Consider the following 20,830-nt stretch of genomic DNA (forward strand, 5'->3'; position numbering starts at 1 on the left):
ATGACCCAGATAAGATATTAAGTATTAAGATATTAATATTAAGTATTATATTTCTGCTAGAGATCATGTGTAATTTTTTTCCTACATTAAATAGTAAAACAGAAAACAAATTCCCCTTGATAGTTATTGTTCTCAGCTAAGGCATATTGTTAAATTTAATTTAGTCTATGCTTTTGGAGTGAACTTATTCTAGATAAAGGGGAAATATTACCTATAACCTTTTAAAGAGTAGAAACCAAAACCTGAGCATGAATAAATTTCTTTGTTATTCCTCACATGGCAATTTTTCTATTAATAATATGTCTAAATTTAATGTGGATAAATTTTATCTCTGATCTGTTCTGAATCATAAATACTTTGCTTTTACTATATCCTTTGAATTCTTATGTATGTTAAAGAAGGTAACTCTTTGTATGGAAATTTGAATTTTTTCCTAGTATTCCAACTCTTCTATGTGACTTGTCACTTACCTGGTTTTAGTCAGAAGAGCCTCCTCAATGAAAACCATGTACTAGTTCATTATTTTTAGCTCAGTCTGACTATAAGGTTTAAGCACCAAGGATCTCACAAAGTGGACTAATAAAGTCTCCAAGACAGTTTTGATATGGGAAAAAAAAAAAAGATGAGAAAAAAAGAAGATGAGATGTAGGGTCAGCACAGAACCTTTAAGTCAATATAGGAAATGAATTTAGAACCTTTTTGGTTTGCCCATAAGCAATTACAATGCAATTCATGTTAACAAATCTGACCTAGCAGGATTTTAATCTAGAAACTGGCAACATTTACCAGTTTCACAGCTACAATTCTTTAACCTAATGTATCTCAGTCAAACCAAAATAAAACAGTACCATAATTTAATAAAGAACAAAGTAGCTTAATTTGAAGCAGCATGAAAGAAAAAAAATACATAGGTCTCTAAGATGGGAAATTAGCAGCATTAGTTCTGGAATCTGAGGCATTTTCAACAAAATCTCATTATGAAAAGTCTAAAACTGATTTTTAAAATTCTTCTAAAAGTGATCAAATTATTTAACAATAGAATTGCAATTGTTTTGAAAATATCTTTTTTCCCTACCAATGTTTTCACATGAGAAGCTGCTATTCTCTTTCATTTCTCAGCAATATTTTAAATTTCATTTGTTTCATTTATTTCATTTCACAGAGAATATTTTAAAGACATATTCTCTTAGGGGGATCAGAGGCAGTAGCTGGGTGGATAATAACACTGTTGACTGAAGTATGGAACCTGGAAGGACAAGTACTCAAAAGCCATTTAAATGTGTGTATTCTGGTATGTTTTTATGTTAAAGACAATTTTGAAGCTGTGGGGTGTGTGTGTTTGTGTGTGTGTTACACACAGAATCAGTTTTCCTATATGAGGGTTACATGTCTATTCATAGATGTATAGGTCATTATATGTATTAAGTGAATTTTCAGTTATCCAAGAACAAGTTAACTTTTTGGGAAGTAGAGTTTGGAGTGTACAGATCAACCATGGTGAAAAGCAATCATAGAGGATTTGTGAAAGCAATTTAAATGACCGTGAATCATCTACCTATTAAGAATTGTAGGTAATAAATACCACAGCATCTTTTCTTTTACCATGTGGAACTTTTGAGTTTCCCGGCCAATCAGATGTGTCATTCAATGGATTCATGTTGTCTTCCTCCACTCTCTGCCCGACCTTAGAACTTTGCAGTGGCCCTTAGTAAAGGCTAGAAGGTCCCATAGCTTGCAATAGGATGGGAGGAGGTAGTTGAGGAGGGAAAGCACAGGGAATGAAAGATACATTTCCATTCAATTCAATCCCTAAATTCGAGATAAATAGATACAGAAAAAAGTGACATTTTCTAGGAAACAGAAATAAATAACAGATTATAAAAATAGACAATGACACTTTTGCTATTTCTTGCCAAGAAGTTTACATAACTTATGTATATTTATGAACATAGTTTATTTACATGGTTTGTATATTTAGTGTAGGCAAACGTTTGAACTATTGTTTTTACTCTTTTGGTTGTAAAACAGTAAACCTGCTGTTAAATGTAAGATGCATTTTAACTCAGTACATTTGCATTAAATAACTATTCTATAATTTGGGGGCTTTTTTTTTTTTACAATGATTACTTTTGTTGTCACGTGGAATTGACATGTATGATTGCCATTCACACTGTCTTCATTAACTTACTTATTACAGTCACATAAATAAGTACTGACGCATAGATACACTTATGTACATCTACGCGTACTTATGTGCTTAGGTAAGTACTTATGTACTTACCTGGGAAGGGGTTTGAAGATAATTGTGAAATAATTCGTTCTGAAAAAAAACTCCATTTGGGCATATGTTTGGAGTGATGTTGAGAGAGTGATAAAAAATTAAGGCAGTTCAGATAATGTGTACTGTGATGTTCATTAGCACTTTTGAGAAAGCTACAAGAGGTCCTGAAAACAAATGGAATCCCCCCTCCCTATCACACAGTTATTATTATTATTCCAATGTACACTCACCTGCTGTTTTCTACAGCTGCCACACAATACATTTTAAAAATTAGCACTTTTGTGAAGGAAAATTTTATGTTTTGTTCAAGGGAAGGTTCTTTTAGCAGTCACTGCTGCAAGCATGAGCTATGAGAAAGCCGTGATAATAATGGAAAGCTATTTAGATGAACAGGCAGTAATAACAGGAAGAAAAAGAGGAACCTCTCGGTGCAGGGAGGGAGATGGGACCCTTCAATGAGAGTGAAATTCATGCTACACATCGTATGGCCCAGCTGTTTGGGAACATTAAAAATCCCTTCACTTAAGCTGTTGAAAGCTGCAAAAAAGACCAAATGTTTTCCATCTCAAAACACATTTTACTTAGCTGTGTTTTGAAAGCTGTTATCTAAACATTAAAAAAAAAAAACCCAGCATATTTTAACATGATTTCTTCCTTGGGTGCAAATCAGCAGTTATAATTTAATTTAGGAAAAAGTGAAAAAGGTAGAAGGGAAAGGCACATTTGTTCTCCTACCTTCTTGTTTATCTTTCATTAAAGTACTCGAAAGACATAAAACTGGGAAATAAAAAAGTCACTAGCATACAGTTTTGTTAACTTATCTTGTGAACATTAAACATTATGCCTCAAATTTCTTATGGTACATAAAATGTTTCGCCTTGCGAGATTGTGTATACAGCACTTCAAAAAAGCCAGGAGGACAGCTCACTAAACGTAATGGATGTGTAACAGATCTTTAGATCTCTTGTATTTAGCATGACAACTCTGGGTTCTTTAGGTGCTTTAAACATGATATCTAAAACCACATATTTTTTTTCCCTAGTGATGAAAAACATAGACTAATTACAAACTTCTCTTACACTATAGATGGCTTGAATGTCCGGTACAATTGCAACATTTTGATTATACTCTATCTCCTGTGGTTGCTGAAATTAATCAATTTCACAACTTCATTTTCTTAATAACTTTTCATGTTAAGTCTCACTAGAATGAATACCCGCTGAGCATAGTCACAGTGGAAATGTGTTGTCTGATGATGCAATGAACAATTTATTTCTATTAACAGTTTTAAGATATGGAGACTTAGAAGCTTTCCTATTACGTGCATCCTGATGTGTCTTCACCAAAATCTTCAAGAACTCTCATTAAGCAGTTTCAAAAGATATCTTGAAACAGAGGAACTGATTCCCACTTTAAGACTTACTTTTATAAACCTATTTATTTCCTGTCAAAACTTATGTTGGCTATTATGTTGACAAAACTTTTGTCAGGTTACTTTACTAGGAACGTGGCTTAGACAAGGAATATGACATTGGGGTCGGTGCCTTGCACCCGGGATGCAGACCACAAGTGGTTTTTGATGATAAAAGCACAAGGAAGTTTCAAACAGTGTAAATAATCAGATAAGGAAGCAGATAGCAAGGGCAGACATGCTAGATTTAAGAGGAAACCACTAAAAACCCCAAATGACCTTCTTTAGGCTATGAGACATAATTATGGTTTAATGACATAATGTTAAAAATCAAATTTCATTGTTTTTATTAGCATCCCTATTATGACATATTTATAGTTGTGGACAGAAAAATAAGAAATCGTTTTATCTTCTTTTATTTTTACCTTTATGCTTTTACACAAATCTAAGTGAAGAATGTAAGATGAGGATAAAAGATACATTTTCTACGGCCACTTTTTGAGAACCTTAGTAGATGAGAATTTTACTTCTAAGTGCCCCTCTTCTTTACTTCGAGTACTGAATTCCTTTTTCATGTGTATTTTCCTAACAGACTACAATGAAAATACATTAATCAATGACAGGGTAATTGAAAAAATGTATGATGCCACAAACCAAGCATCGGTTACATTTATTCTTACTCCTATTATGATTTAGGTTTGGGAAAATCAAGTTCCTTCTCCGGCCTCTGTTTTCACATCCACAAAATGACTGCGTTATTACAAATATGCAGTATAGCTGCACTTGTGTCCCAGGATTCTATATTGGTCTTGAAAATACCCCTAGTGAATACTTCCTTTATGTATCTGATATTTATTATTAAACTGAGGTTAGTCTTCCTTAGGGTCCCTGTTAGTCGGTGGTTGGCTTACAATGATACTCATTGCCAGCTCCCAATATCAGAAAGATGACATCTTTGGCAAGTTAGCAGGGCAATCTTTTAGGTCTTCATGTCTGAGGTATTGTAGCTTTGGGTAAAGATCACAGCAAAATATACAGTCAGATTAATTAGAATTTGAATCCCATCTTTAATACTTACCAGCTGTGTGACTTTGGGCAAGGTATTTACTCCATCTTACTGAGTTCGTTAATTTTGTCATCTGCAAAACAAGGATAATAATCACATATGGTGGTTAGTGAGTTGTTAAAGGAAATGATGCATAATAAGCACCTGACATAGAGTGGACACTTATATTTTACCATCTTGCCATCATCTCTTGTTTCTATTACTTCAGTAGCTTGCTAATTGGTCACCAGTATCCACTTGCTGCACCCCAATACGTTTGCCACATTGTGGCCATTATGTTTTGGTTTTTTTTTTGCGGTATGCGGGCCTCTCACTGCTGTGGCCTCTCCCGTTGCAGAGCACAGGCTCCGGACGCGCAGGCTCATCGGCCATGGCTCACGGGCCCAGCCGCTCCGCGGCATGTGGGATCTTCCCGGACCGGGGCACGAACCCGTGTCCCCTGCATTGGCAGGCGGACTCTCAACCACTGCGCCACTAGGGAAGCCCCCCATTATGGTTTTTAAAGATGAGAATTTGGCAAAGACCATGTCTGGTTTCTTTTCAGAATGAATGAATAAATGAGTGAAATTAACAAGACGGACTAATGTTAGAAATAAACTATTTAAATACAAAGTTTTTTTAAAAAGCTAATGGATATATTTTGCCTACATTTCCAATCAACATCAAATAATTTACAAAAAAGTGGTTACAGGGCTTCCCTGGTGGTGCAGTGGTTGAGAGTCCGCCAGCCGATGCAGGGGACACGGGTTCGTGCCCTGGTCCGGGAAGATCCCACATGCCGCGGAGCGGCTGGGCCCGTGAGCCATGGCCGCTGAGCCTGCGCGTCCGGAGCCTGTGCTCTGCAACGGGAGAGGCCACAGCAGTGAGAGGCCCGCGTACCGCAAAAAACAAAAAACAAACAAACAAACAAAAGTGATTACAACACAGAAAACAGCAGTGTGTTGTATTTAGGCATTGTGCTTATGATTTGAAGTGTTTTGTGAGTTTTGTTATTGTTTTTATTGTTATCGCTATTGAAAATGATTTGACTAGGTCTTCGGCTGTTAAACAAAACGGGAAGACTTATTATCTGAAACAAAGTGTTTCTAGTTTATCTACAAAGCATTACCTAGAGGTGTACCTTCAGTATGTTAACAGTTATTCTTAAATTTAAAAAAGAATTACTCCAAAAATTTCTTGACCTTACTTACTGCTTTTAGATTTTATCAGAACAATTATTTTTCACTGTTTCTTTAATTTATGCTGGCAGATTCACCCAGCATAAATCCATTTATGTATTAGAATCCATCAGGAAAATTAATCTCTTTGTTTAAAATACACACATGAATATACATATACCTAAGCTACTACAGTCTATACTTTAAAAACATATGGGGGTGATTTGGGAATCATAAGGAACAATAGGATGCTGAGTTTTATCCAAAAAATTGAACAAACATTGAAAATACCTTTAACCTAACTCTAGCACATCGAAAGCTCCCCAGGAATATTCTTTTCCACTTCTGCCCAGTCTTTGAATGAGTGAAAGTCTCACCCTTCCATAAAGCTTCCCCTACCACACCAGCGTCTCTTTCCTGCCTGAATCTCTGTAGCACTTATCATTCGAGCCACATAATTTAGTACTTAATGACTTACAGTCTTGTACTATTTGTTGTTCTTTCAAGTAGCTTAGTCTTGTCTCTCTAAGTAGATTGCCTGGGCCTTAACAGCAGGGACAATGGTTTATATTAATGTTTCACTCCTTTTGGCTTCTAAACCTTATCCGGCAGCATATTTAGTAGGTCATTTTCAACCTGTGAATCAAGAGCCAAGGAATTGAAGCGAGTGGTGTGGGATTGGGAAGAAATCTCAGTTATTCTGAAACCCAAGAGTCCTTGTAAAACTGTCTGTGTGTGCATGTATGTACATGTGGCTGTATGTACACAAAAATAAATTAGAAAAATAATTTTAAATTAGATATTATAGACTTTTTAAGTTGTGTGTGATATATTGTCACATGCAAAAAAGGAAGTTATAGAATAATATGTAAAGTATAGCTTTATTTTGGTGATATTTTAAAAATTTGGTGTGAGCAAAGAATACAACAAGAAAAAACCCACACGGGACTGAATATCAATTACCTCAGAATGGTGAATCACCACTGTGTTGTGCTGTTTAGTTGGTAAAACAGTACGAATTGCTTTTATAATTTGAAAGACTTCCAAGAAAATGTTTAAAAATGAAAACTTCAAAGGAAATACCAAAGTGAAGTGATAAATAAAATTACCAAGTTCTCTAAGAGGAAAGGAAATTAAATTCAAATTCGGCCTCTTTTGCCTGGATAGATGGAGAAGCACCGGTACAGCAGAAAAAAACATTAGCTAAGAAGTTCTATCTTCCAGCCGCAGGTCTACCACTTACCAGCACAAGGACCTTAGGCAAGTTCTCTAATGTCTGCATCTTTTTTCTCATTTTTATTGTGATAATTTTACTTGTCATACCGTCTCATAGATTTGCATCATCTGTGACTTTTAATTAACTAATCTAGGTGAAAGCCCCTTGCAAAGGATGATGTGTTGTTATCCGTACCATGCTCTCCGTCACATCTGATACGGTTTGGTTGGTAGTTTTGAAAACCTGGCAATCTCTCTGGGAACCTGTGGGAATAGCAGCCCACAGCTACTTTATCAGAAGTGGTTGCAACTCCCAGGAGAGCTCCTGCTACCACAGAAGAGGGGCGAGGTTCTAGTCCATGGCAGTGATGGGAAGGGAGAGAAACATTGAGTGCTAATATTACTTTTCATTGCTGCCTTTGGCAGTGATACTGTTGTATTACCATTTTTCTAGGTTTGGGCTAATGTTGAGGGAACTCCTGATAACCAGGTTATCAGAGCCCTTTTACGTTCAAAGATCAACATCTTAGTCATTTTATACACAATAATGAAAAATCAGTCTGAATCGGCAAAGCAGCTTAGCCCTAATTTGGTACATGCTGCCAGACCAGTTAAAAGGTCATGATACACTAAATGAGGACTCTGGAAATAGGGAAACAAATCTTTCTGAAATCTGTTGTCATAATATCGCCACTCTGAAACTTATGATCGCTGCTTTTTCTGCTTTCAATCCAAGATAGCCTAAATTCCAACAGGCTTTAGAAAGCTTTCTATAATTTGGCCTTATCAAGTCTTATTCACTAATGCTTCTCAGCTTCATGGCTCTTGGGATATCATAACGAGTTTATTGAGCAACAGTTCATGAGAGGAACCAGAGGCGAGTATTTGTTAGATGGGGGTGTGAAACTCTCTCTTTCCAGCTGCAGGAGGGAAAGGGCAGGCTGAGGCTAAGTGCAGGCTGGGACGGTCGGGGTGCCCCTTCATGGGCCAGAGGTCTCTGACAGTCAGAGGATGCCAGGTGACTGAATTCTCCGTAGGCACCAAAGGTCTTTGGCTGGTGTTGTTGGTATCTATTGCTGCATAACAATTTACCCCAAAACCTAGTGGCTGAAAACAATAATAAACATGTATGGTCCTCAGATTCTATGGTTTAGAATTCAGGAGCTCCTCATCTAGCTGGGTTGTTCTGGCCCAGGGTCTCATCAGGTTGCAGTGAAGACAGCAGCTACAGTCATCTAAAGATTTGACTGGCTCTAGAAGACCCAACCCCACTCACCACCCACTCACATTTCTGCCCCAGCCAACAGAAGAAATGTACACACCCCAAACTGAACAACCTCTGCCGAGATCCTCTAGATTCACACGAACATCTTACTCTGTGTGTGTCCTCTTTGCTTTTCCTTGAATGTTTCACCTCCCATTTTCCCCATTTTATTTACATTTTGAAGAATTGTATCTTTTAAGAGCCTACTTTAAATATCGACTAAAACATACTGAATTTCTGTTCGAGGTCTATTTTGAAAACATGAATCACTTCAATAGAATCATGAAGATTCCAATTTCTCTTCATGTGTTTTCTTTTACCTATCTCCGAAAATATTCCTTTCTTAGGAAATATTTCTCCCCGCTCCCAAGATTGGGATTCCTAGCTTCGTTGTTAGATGCCATAATGAATTTGCATTCCTGTCACTTATTTTGGTTCTTTTTCTCTGCTTCTATATGTTTCCATTTTGTTTCTCAAGAAACAAACTACTGCCTGTGTGACAGCAGTTAAATTAGGATTAAAAAAATGCTTATTCCTCCTCTGATGTAGAGATGTCTATGGAAAAAAAAACCCATAAAGGGCATTTATATAGAAGCTAACAGCTATTTTAGAGAGTTAGAACTCCATTTAATAATAGTTAATGTTTATTAGGTGCTTATGTTCTAGGCACTGAGCTAAGTGCCGTGCGTGGATTATCATGTTTAATCCTCTGTAAGATCCTATCACTATCCTCATTTACAGACGAGGAAACTGAGGTGATAAGTAACTTGGCACATGTCACTCGCCTAGCACGTAGTGAAGCTCTGATTTAAATCCAGGCTGTCCTACTCTCGTGTCTATACTTTTAATCACTATACTATTTCTCCTCCTTTTGCATGTGTACTATGTAGCAATCCTAATAACCTCCTATGATATAGATGCCATTACCACAATTTTAAAGATATTGAAAGAGAAATTCAGGAAGTTTAAGCAGCTCAGTATCACATAACTAGCAGCAGATTCTATTCAGGGCTCCAACATCAGAGGGCTACAACTTAGCAGGAAACCGGGGAGAAACTGATTGCTCATGAGCCCAAGTGATTTTAGATTTGCAGAGAGGAATCCTGTGGTCTACTGAGCCCTGGGAAGAAGATCTTCTTACTTCATTACGGCAGCTAACCACATTCAGCCCATCGCCTTCCCTGCTAAAGGCCACAAGAGGTGGCACATTTGTGAAAACAGGTGATAGCATTGCTAGCACATCCTAGCTGTGAATGATTTGACAGCAGGGTCATGTGAGTCATGAGCCACTGGGATCACCTGGACCACATGAAACAAAATCATTGGGAACAGGGAATAATTAGAGAAGAAATGTTGGTTTGCCATCCACAGGTTCTTTGACTGGAAGATACTTTAATTTATTTACCTTAATTATTTGTTTCATCACTGCTATGGAATACTTTTCAAAGTCTAAACCAAATTCAGCAAATTTGCATTTTACTGAGGGCTTAGATTCTGCAGTGAACCAGTAATTGAAAATCAAGTGTAATCAAAATTTCCCTTGCTCAGCCTTTAAACCATCCAGTATGGACATAGATCACCTTGGCTTTGGTTGAGCATTGGAGAAAGTGGTGTTTTTGCATTCAGGTGCTGCATGGTGTGAAAAATACATATCTCTAAACCTAAGAGTCACACTCAATGCAACAAGATACTCAATACAAAATGCATTTAAACACTGATTCCTACTGAGGAAACAGATGATTCTTTCTCCATCTGATGCTCTTTTCTGGATAAAGGATCATTCATTCTCATTCTCGTTCTTGTTCTCTCTCTTTTTCTCTCTCTCTTCACCATCTCCATCTCCCTCTTTCTATCTGTTCACAATAGTTGGACATTAGTAACTTGAATGTGTATATGTTATGTTACAACACCACTGGGCTTTCCAAGACTGAAATGTAGCAAAATATATTTTATAAAGACTTTTAATGACTTTCTTGAAATATTCCAGCATTGGTTACCAAAGAGATATGTATAGGAAATGATAAACATTTATTATGATAATTTCTGCAGTGACAACAAAAACCACAGAATTAATACAAATGAACATGCTAAAAGACTTAGTGAATCATTTAAATTTGATTCAGCCAACTTCTTTTTTTTGAGGACATATGAACTTGGCTAGCTCTTGGAAGAGTGGAAGAGGGAAGAATATAAAACTGTATTAGATACAACGTAATATTACACAAAAGCATGAGTTTAAAATTTAAAATCTATAGCCATTTCGATCTTATCATCCTAGCCTTATAATTTTGACTTTCTCCATCTCATGACTGGGTTCCATGGTTTATTTGTAAATTGATAGTCCAGATCACACGGGGAGAGAAATTATGTGTGAATCAAAGTGTGTTTCTTCTTTTCTTCTTAAGTATTTATGTCCCTTCTGGCATTCTCTTTTCTAGTTGTAGGCACTGCATTAGCAAGCCTAGATTTGTTTTCCAGTCAAGAACTACATACCAAAACACAAATACCTTTGAGAATCTGCATCTTGGAAATTGACCGGTACTTAATTCTGGAGTAAGCACTTTCAATAGATCACAAATTAATCACAGCCATTAGTGCTCTTTACAGAGGAGACTGTGTGGTTGCTCCTGCGAAATGTTCCGTTCCGCAGGATGGTAGTTAATTCATCTGGAACAATGTTAGTTCATCAAGGTTTGTGGTTTATATAAAGATCAAATTCCTGTAACTTTGTATGCCATCTGATTTAATGTCCACTAAGTTTAGCAGTTAGACAGCCATTGGCAGGCACAACACAGGAATCCAATATCCAAAACTGGAGAAAAGGCCAGTTTAATTCTTAAATGTTTAATTCAGGCTTTGGTAGACTAAGATTAAATGACTGCTTTTCTTTCTCCTGGGGAAATATATATCTAGATAATGCCAAATCTTATTAAGAAGAGCCTAAATAGTATAAAACATTGTGTGTAAATACGCCCATGGTAAAATCTGTGCTTTAGAAGGGCTTATAATGGAAGAGGATAGGAAGGTGTGGGTTGATTTTGAAAGGAGATTATACACATTTCTTTGGAAGGTTCTCATACCAGATACTCAAGTAAAATTACAACAGTTCACAGGCAAAGGATCAGTTGGAGAGAGTTTACTGATAACCTCCTTTCTCTGTGAGTTTGATAGACCTTCCAAATGCTTTCAAGCTGAATGAAAAGCTGAGGCTTGATTTTGTCTCTCTTTATCCAGCACTATTTTTTAGTAACATTTTTGGTTAAGACTGAAAGCAATTAATAGAAAAATATTTAGGGAATACTTAGCAGTTTTTACTAGTATCAGCTTTGCTGAAACAGATGCAACATAATAAAAAGCTTTATTTCCAAAATTGTTCCCCTTAGGTGTTCAGTGGAAGGGAAAAGGGGCTTTCGTACATGTTTAACTATCTTTATTGATGCTCTATTAAACAAGCCAAAATAGGTTTCTTCACTGAAGGACTTCTTAGACTTCTAGAGTCTTAGAGCATTTACCACATTAATGTTTATTGTGAAGCTCCAAGATGGAGCTATCTTTACTTCACTTGACCGTGGAACACATTTTCAGAGAATACCTGGTAACAAGTCACTGATGAGAAAATGCCGGTGTAAAGTGCATTTCTTGCCATCAAACAACTTAGAGGTAGATCAGCAGATGACAGAAATATCCCCAATGACCCTAAATATGATGACTGACAAGTGAATGTTTTTAATAATGAGCACGGTAAGAATTTCAAGGAAAGGAGCCTGGAGAGCTGTGTATGAGCTTGATAGATAGAGCTCTGACTTCTCCTCCTTGAGCTTTTGTTTCATCTCCTGAATGCGCTGAGTATCAGAGATAAGTAAAGCAAAGGGCCTGCGTGAACACAGTTAAAGGGCCAAGAGCTTCTACTCATCTCCCTAGTTAACCAGAACTTAGATTTGTTTAGAGGGAAGAATCAGACCATGGGCCTGGAAAGATAAATTTGACATCCACTTACAGAGAAGATTGCGTTTTGAATTAGGAGCTTTATTTTCTAGCAAATTAGGAACAATTAGGGTTTTTATTAGTGTGGTTTTTCTTTTTTAGCTTTTGTTTTCAAGTAAAGCAAAACATTGTCATAACTTTGTTACTCAGGAAGACTAATTTTTCGTGTAAAGATGCCACAGAATTCAGGCCTAAAATGACAAGGGCCTGCATCAGGCCAGTGCCAGTGGGAAGGTGAGGGCCCTAAAGAAACAATGTAATAGCCAATGACTGCTCACTGGGGATAAGGAAAAGGGAGGCATCCCAGATATTGTCCTGGGTTGGTACCCAGGTAAAGGGCCAACTCAGATAGTTGGTATAGAAACACAAGTATGGGTGCATGGGGGATGCAATAAAGTGCTACTCCTGGGAAGCAGCAGTGGTAGAAATTTCTATCTCTAGATTCCCTAAAAGAGAATTACCAGTGCATCAATTGATTCCCATGGGGGAACAGTGGTAAATAGTCCAGTTTCCTTAGATATTAAATATAACAATTCCTGATACAGTTGGCCATAATTAATTGATTCTTGCAGCGCAGTTCAAAGGTAGTTTAGCCTATTCTGAAAAGATGCTATTCAAGATGTGAATATGAATCAAACTTGATTCCATCCTTAAGAATTTTACAACCCTTTAAGGAGGACCACTGACAATTTTAATAATGCCTACTGAAGAGCATTACAGATACAACTGTAACGTAAGGTAGAACTGACTATCAACCAGGAGATGATTTGGGATAAAAGATGAAAAGGTCAAACCTGGTAGTTAGGGACCAGTGGTCATAGAAAAAGAGGTGGCTTTGAAGGATAGATAAGATTTCATCCAAGATAATGAAGGCAAAATAAATTATAGGCTGAGGAACAATAATGATTAAAATTATAATTATATTGGCAATACCAATAATAATAATAGCTATTTTTTCATTGACCATATGCTAGGTGTCATGCATGAGTCTAAGTAATTTACATACATTACCTCATTTCATTTTCAAAAAATACAATGAGTTTATACTGAGTTGTTAGGCAACTGGAACCCACTGAAGAATTTTGACCAGGGGAGTGAGTAACAACAGCTGATGCTTGGGAAGATGAAGTGTGGAGCATAAACTAGTGGGTGGGTGAGTGATGGTCAGAATAGGAAGTCATTGTGATAATTCAGACCAGAGGTAACAAGCATCCAAGCTAAGCATCCAGACTACATAGGAATGAAAATCAAGGAAGGACCCAATACATTTTTTTCAACAAACCCCTACTGAATACCTATTCCATGTCTGACGTTATGTTAGGATCTGGGCAATAGAGGCAAATGAGAGAAACCCAGTTCCTAACGTACTGACACTTAAAGTCCACCAGAGGACGTTGCAGAGAATACATTTCTGGACCTTGATAATGAATATTGACCGAAAACTAGTCTGGATGTGTGTGTGTGTGTGTGTGTGTGTGTGTGTGTGTGTGTGTGTGTACATGGCCTCCTACCCTGGTTTTTAGGGCTCTCGGATCTCAGTGGTATTTCACCTCTGTCTCAGAATTCTCCCACTTACTGATTGGCAGAGAACACAGTGGGTGGGACAGAGCAAGCTCAGCTGCAAGCCAGGCAAAGACGGACATCTTCGGGGATAGCACAGCTTGAGAGAAAAAAAACATTTTTCTTAAAATTCTTCTCTTCCATAGGTCAGGGTAAGGATTAGGGCAACTGACACTGGAATGGAAGAAAGAGGATAGAAAAATACTTATACTTTGCTGTTCCCTAAAGTACAAACCAGACTATCTTCCTCATTGTGTGTGTATGTAAGTCTAGTCTAACCCATTACACAAACACAAAAACTGTGAAACTTGGTGTTTTGACCTGTTCCCACGAACTCAGAGCAGTTCACACTCATATTACCCAATTTATTTTCCCAACACTCCTATTAGGCTGATATTGTGAAACTTTCATAGAAAGCGACTCAAAGGTTAAGTGACTTACCCAAAGGCAAACAGGTAGGAGAAGAGATGGGAGCAGAGAAAGGTCTTCCAACTCACTTCTTCCACAAGATTACACGTCTAAAAGCACTCTGAAATGGTGTTCCTAAAGCCTCTGGAAAGAAGCTGACTGTGGATTTATTACATAATGTGCTAAATGCTGTCTTGAAAAATTGACTTAATTGATAAAATAATAAAAAATTAATTCCTAGCAGTTGAGGTTAATTCCTAAAGCCTTAATTTAGGACCTTAATTCTTTGATCTAAAGTTAGGAAGAATGAGAGATTTGGCTTTTTGGGACAACTTATAATCAAGATCCAAGTTATCTTTTATAAAATAAAAAAGATTATAGTAATTTTTGTTCAGTGATCTGAAAATGCTTACTGTCTGAACAACCAGGTTGATGTGTTATGTGTTTTTTCATGAATATTTATCTCCGCTTTGTGGATATTTATTTCCTCATCATTTTTTTCTTGAATGTATCTTTTAAGGCGTACACATCATTGTATTAAACATCTATACTTTTGAGGGATAAGGGAGAGAAAAATAATGATATTTTGACTCTTTTTCTCTACCAAATTTTACTACGACATATTTTATTAAAGTTTTCATTTTATCACAGTGTATTCATTTAAACTTGGTACAAATTTGTTTTGTTGCTGTGCTTTAGCCACAAAATAACCACTCAGCATAATGGCTTAGGACTGAAATACATCAAAATAGCCCAACAAAAAATATTTTAAATATGGCAGCCTTAATTGGAGCTTTGGAAATAAATCTTTGAGTATAATAATTTATTCACTAGAGCTGTTGTCTGAACAAAGTATTTCATCTCAGTTTCCAAAGAGCTGCCATCATTACTAAATATATTTAAAGTCGAAGCAAAAAAAAAAAAAAGGATCACGTTTATTCTGGGCAAATATACTAGAAAATACTCATCTGTTAAGAAAGTCATCTGCATTTGTTAAAAAAGATCAGATAGGTGATTGTGTTCGCGTAGTCAATTAATAAAAAGGGAAGTAGGTAATGATTCACTAGGGAAACTTTTCTATCACAGTATCTGTTAGGAGGGATCCCATGCTGGAGGGACAATAACGGGGTGCTAATTCTGAACGCACACAAGGCTGTCCTACAAAGACATCAAGATTTGTAGGAAATCAACCCTCCAGCAGTCCTGGCAAGCCAGACTGACCCCAGCAAATGAAAATAATCAAAAGTAATTAGAAGCGTGCTGGACTACTCCTCGGAGAGCCAGGCGGGAGAGTAAACATGCCTGAATCCTCGAGCCACTGCGAAGGCCCATGTCTGAGCTGTTAGGTGCCCTGACCTTGTCCACATAAAGATGTGATTTATGAAGTGCAGGGCACAGCAGCAGGGCTTCTGTCTTCTCCTGGAGAACCAAATTACTGAGGTGGAGATTAACATGCTTTCAGTCGGGCCCATTTCCAGACCAAGGGAAATTTTTTATTTACATTTTTTTTTACCTTTAATTTCCTCTTTTCTTTCTTTCTTTCTTTCTTTCTTTTAACAGTTCCCCCACCCCCATAGAGTTAAAAAAAAAAAAAAAAAAAAAAAGTCCATCAAAAGAGACCAGAAATATCTCTCCTGAGCAGTGGTAATAATAATAATGTATGTTGGTGACCGGACATCCAGAGCACTTTTTATTTGTAAACTCTTATTGTGCATGACCGTTTTTTTTTGCTGGGTCTACCTACCCAACATGACAGGATTCATCTTTAAGTTTAGGGAGCCAAGCTTGTGGAATACTCCCCTGACTAAAACATATAAATTAAAATTAAACAAATTATTACCTTTGATTCCGTGGCTTCCCAATCTAGTTTATCTTGCCTAAATGTGATTCTTCATTACAAGGCTTACCTATTAAGTAAAAAGATTTGACAGTAGGAATTGTAGGTGGTCAAGAATTTGGAGGGAAGGAAAGAGGAGAGACAAATTGGAGTTTCTGTATTGGGAGAAATATTTATATGCGAATCAGTGGGAAATCTCTTGAGTCCTAAAGATGTACTTATATTTTTTTCTTAGCTTTGTATCAGTTAAGTTAGGTAAGATTTTACAAAATCCGATTCTGATGTGGAAAAGGAAGCATTGATTTTCTTTTTAAACACACATCAATATCCATACATGAAGCTAATTTAATTAGCAAGCAGTTATTGTTCAGCCAAATGTCAATTTCTCAGATTATTTCATGCTTCTTGACGTGAGCTGTATGCAACGGGATTTAACAGGATCTCTATGAATGAAACTGAACTTGAGAAATGTAAAAATGCACTTGTATGTTCTTGAAAAGCTACAAAAAACAAAACAAACAAACAAATTTTAAAAACCCCACCAAAAACCCCAAAACAAAACAGTGTTAAAACAAAAATGTCAGGCTTGGAGCTCAGTGTATATTTAGCGTCCTCAAGAAACCCAAATCTACAGAATTAAGGGAACTCTACTTAGGCTGAGGTTATAAAGTGCCTTCCTCTATAAACTAAAAACATAATGTCAGGGTGAATGGGAACATACTTTATTAACTTTATGGTATTGAAAACTGCCAGCAAGTTGTCTTGTTTTTAAATATTGTCCTCTGTAGAGTGTTACAGGGTTGTTTGTCCACAGGAAGCCTATTAAAAGTGGACAGTGCAGTCATTTCATCTGGCTTTGGCTGGACTGCTTTTCTTTCCTTTAATGATGTGCTGGAATGTACCATGCCCATAGGGTCTCCATTAGCAGAACTTTTACTTCTGGGACAACCATGAAGTTTAAGGCTTAAAAGAGGCATCAGCTTACAGTCTTGTGGGAATCACTTGAATACTGGAGTACTAACTTCTTACTGCTTTAACTAATATATTGACTTATTTTAAATAAACAGTTACACAATGAAGGCAGAGCCAGTGGCCTTATTGGAAATCTTTGAGCCTTTTAAAGATTCTGCAATCCACGCAGATGGGGGAGGAAGGAAGGGGCCTGAGGAGGGTTTATGCCCTTTTCAGACCAGGAAGAAAACACATTAACCTCTCCCACCCCAGCCCTGCCATCAGCCAAAGGGGGATCTTTACAGCTCCCAGAAAATCTATCAAGTCACACTCAAACCTCATATTTTCCAATGCCTTTTTCCTGGTAAACAACAATTAACAGGGCAGAAAAAACAATCATTCCTTCTGGAAAAATGTTTTTAAAGTATGATTCTTTTTAAAAAACATTGCCACCAAATCACTCTATGTTCTTCTTTTAAACTGTACATTTGTTGTTGTACGTTCTCCTATTCCGTTCCCTTAATACTTAGATCATCTGTGCTGATACATGTTTGCAAATTAAAGCTGGTTTGAGATTATAGTAAAACCATTATTTTTAATAGCCCATTTCAAGGGCAGCGCTAAACACTGCAGAACACGCATGTTACTGATTACTGCTGAGCAGACAGCAGCTTTTGCAGACTAATTTGTAACTGGGAACTACTGTAAACAGATTTCACCAGAAATCCCAAGGAATAAAGGGAATTGGTGGTGGTATTTGTCTCCTTGTATTTGTTTATTGTTTTAGAGACCTCCTGATGTTGAGCCAGTTAACCGGGGAGCAAAGCAAGCCCCCCACTGCAAAAACCTTTTCCTCCAGCCCTCCGGCTCCTCTTTCGTGTCACTTTTGATCAGGGGAGGCAGGTTAGGGTCTTGTCCTAAAGGGTTATTATTGAAATAGCCAGAGGCTCCTTTCATGACAATCAAGGCCCTTCTAGCTACTCTGGGATTACAGGACCCCATTTTTAAACTTCAAGTTGCGTCGTCAGGAAAAAGCGAGGTCCGTGAAGTTATCACAGTGTAGTCAAAGAGGGGAGGGGGCGGGGGTGGGGGAACGAGAGGGAGAGGAGAGAGAGAGAGAAGAAATACTGAGATCTGATGTTTGCCGAGGTCCTTTAGTCTTTCTCACAAGTTATTCAGTGGAGAACCAGACTGAGGATGATGACATTAATAAAATAATAATGATAAGGCTAAATAATCCCCTGTCTCTCTAGATCAGTCTTCCAAGGACTTAGAAAGTGTTAACTCTTTTGGCTCTGAGGAAGAGAATTTCATGCGTAGCAATAGCCTTAGCTCAGGTCCGTGTCTGCGGGTCTGGACTGCAGGGTGCACCCATCCGGTCTTGAGGCTCCGGAAGGCGCAGGATGGCGCGGGAGGCGGAGGGCAGAGCTCGGCTGCCGGCACCCGGCGGGCGGCAGCGGGTTCACCTGGGTGGCTGGAGCCGCCAGCGCCGCTACTTAATTCGGGGCGCAACGCCATCTACCGGCCTCCTGACGCACCTGCAAGTGCCCAGACCTTGAAAGTCGCCCCGCCTCCCCCACCCGAACCCAATATAAGGGAAAAAACTCCGAGGCCCTTTCCACGATTCCTAATTTAGCCAGGACCTGCCACTGATTCCATAAGAACTTTTGTTTATCTACCGACGTTTCCTCCTTTTCAGAGCAGCTTTGTAAAGGGCAAGGAGGTGGGGGCCAGAGACTAGGGCGGGGAATTGGGGCGTTGAGCTTTCAGACCCCCTGATCAGGCCGCACTGTCTGAAGCAATCGGTTCCCCAGATTACTTGTATTTAACACACAATGCATCATAAAACAAATCCCTCATCCTGACAGGAAGAAAATAGAACAGCTCATAGCTCGAACCGGTCTAATTTATGGCTAAATTAAAAAAAAAAAAAAAAAAAGGGTCGGGGGAGCTCCTACAATGGGCAAGTTGAGGAAGGGCAGGGAATCAATGGCAGCAGCAAGCCCGGAGCTGTTAAAGGTTCTCAAGCGCCGAACTCTATGGGAATATCTGACCGGGTTTTAGGTTATTTACAAAGGATTTTTCCTGTCCTACCTACCATTGCTGTGCGATTTTCCCGCAAACAATGGCCATTATCTGAAATAACAGTTCAATGTCACAGATAACAGGCCACCAAAACGAATTAGTCACCACCTCTTGTCATCTTCTTCCCCCCATCCCTCCCTTTTGTTACTATTTTTGTTTTTAAATCAGCATTTTGGGGAAATACAGATCTACTAGATTTACACGTCTATTTGCACTTGGAGAAAACAAAAAGGGACTTGTACCGTCTCCGTTTGCAGATGAAGTTTAACATAAACGCGCTTTCCATCCCGTCTCTCTTCACCCCTCCCCCTCAAGTGTCCCTTGACTCGCTTACTTTGCTTAACTTTCCATTGTTGAGCTGAGAAGTTGGATTTTGTCCATTTGCTTTTATGAATGGAGTTTTGTGATAAAAAGCGTTTATTTCCATTTAACCGATGGATTTTACTAAAATTTCCAAGCTTGGCTGGAGTAAATCCGTAGACAATTTTATTTTGCCACGCATTCCCTATATTCTTTATTCCAATGTTGTTTCTGGAATGTGTTGATAAAAGCTGACCATATATATTAGAAAATTATTAATCACCATATAGTACTGCTTCCCCCAAAACAACACTTATGATGTTAAAAGTTAAAAAATAATCTGAGTTATCAATTCCACTTTGGGGCATACATGATGTTTTAGTTAATGTATCAGAGAATATAGCAAAAACTCACCAGACAATCGTCTACCTCTCTAAGCCCCTAATACGCTATTTGGGCAGATTATATGCAAATAATGTTTCAGATTTTTAAATTCCTTCTTCTAAGAAAAATGATTTAAAAAGTAGCATGCTCGTCTGCTGACCTAACTATGATAATGGAGGGAAAAATCAAAGTACGAATTTCAATAATAATAATAAATACTTAACAGAGATGGAAATGTCCTTTTCAACTTTTTAGGCTACTGTTTTCGGAGAATTTCTAAAGTAATTATGGTTAGCGTGAGCCAGCGTCTCTTCACCCTAAACCTCCTCCTCGCCCCCTCCAGCGCCTCACCCCCAGCCTCGTGCACACACCCTCACACCCCGAAAGCCCTTCTCCACCCCATTACTCCCATCCCCCAACACATACACACACACACACACACACACACACACACACACACACACACACTTGTGCTTTCAGGACACCGAAACAGAGGATATTTCCCTGGGGAAAGAAATCCTGCCTGGCGAGATCTCCCCATTGGTTGTTTACCCAGAGAAATCTACATGTTTAAGGGGGATGGTGCATCCGTAATCAGTCTGTCCCTATAGGACTGAGTCTTGGCGACCTTTTTGTGACCTCTCTCGCCAGAGGAGGCTGCTGTCACTTTAAAAATTTACTGAAAGAGGAGCCTGTCTGGCTTCCGATCACTCTGGGCGGCGGGAGATAGCTCCCTTTCTGCCTCGCCCCGGGTTCTTTCTGGATGGCCGAGCAGATCCTCTTTAAAGAGACAGTTCATGAAATAGAAACCCAGCGGCTGAGCTACGAGTTGCGAAAGGGGACGATCCCGTGAGGGTCTAGGACCGGGGAAGGCGCTGCGGAGGATCAGAAAGGGGGCTAGAGCTCCCCTCGCCTTCCCAGGCCCCC

General features: G+C 38.3%; 1 protein-coding gene across 6 annotated transcripts in view; it reads left to right on the top strand.

Moving 5' to 3' along the window:
- Positions 1-20,830, top strand: part of MECOM (MDS1 and EVI1 complex locus) — a 284,830-nt gene that overhangs the window by 200,218 nt on the left and 63,782 nt on the right. The gene's annotated exons all lie outside the window — the stretch shown is intronic.

The sequence above is a fragment of the Neophocaena asiaeorientalis genome, unplaced genomic scaffold (genome assembly GCF_003031525.2).
Source record: "Neophocaena asiaeorientalis asiaeorientalis breed wild unplaced genomic scaffold, Neophocaena_asiaeorientalis_V1.1 scaffold560, whole genome shotgun sequence".
Classification (NCBI taxonomy): Eukaryota; Metazoa; Chordata; class Mammalia; order Artiodactyla; family Phocoenidae; genus Neophocaena; species Neophocaena asiaeorientalis.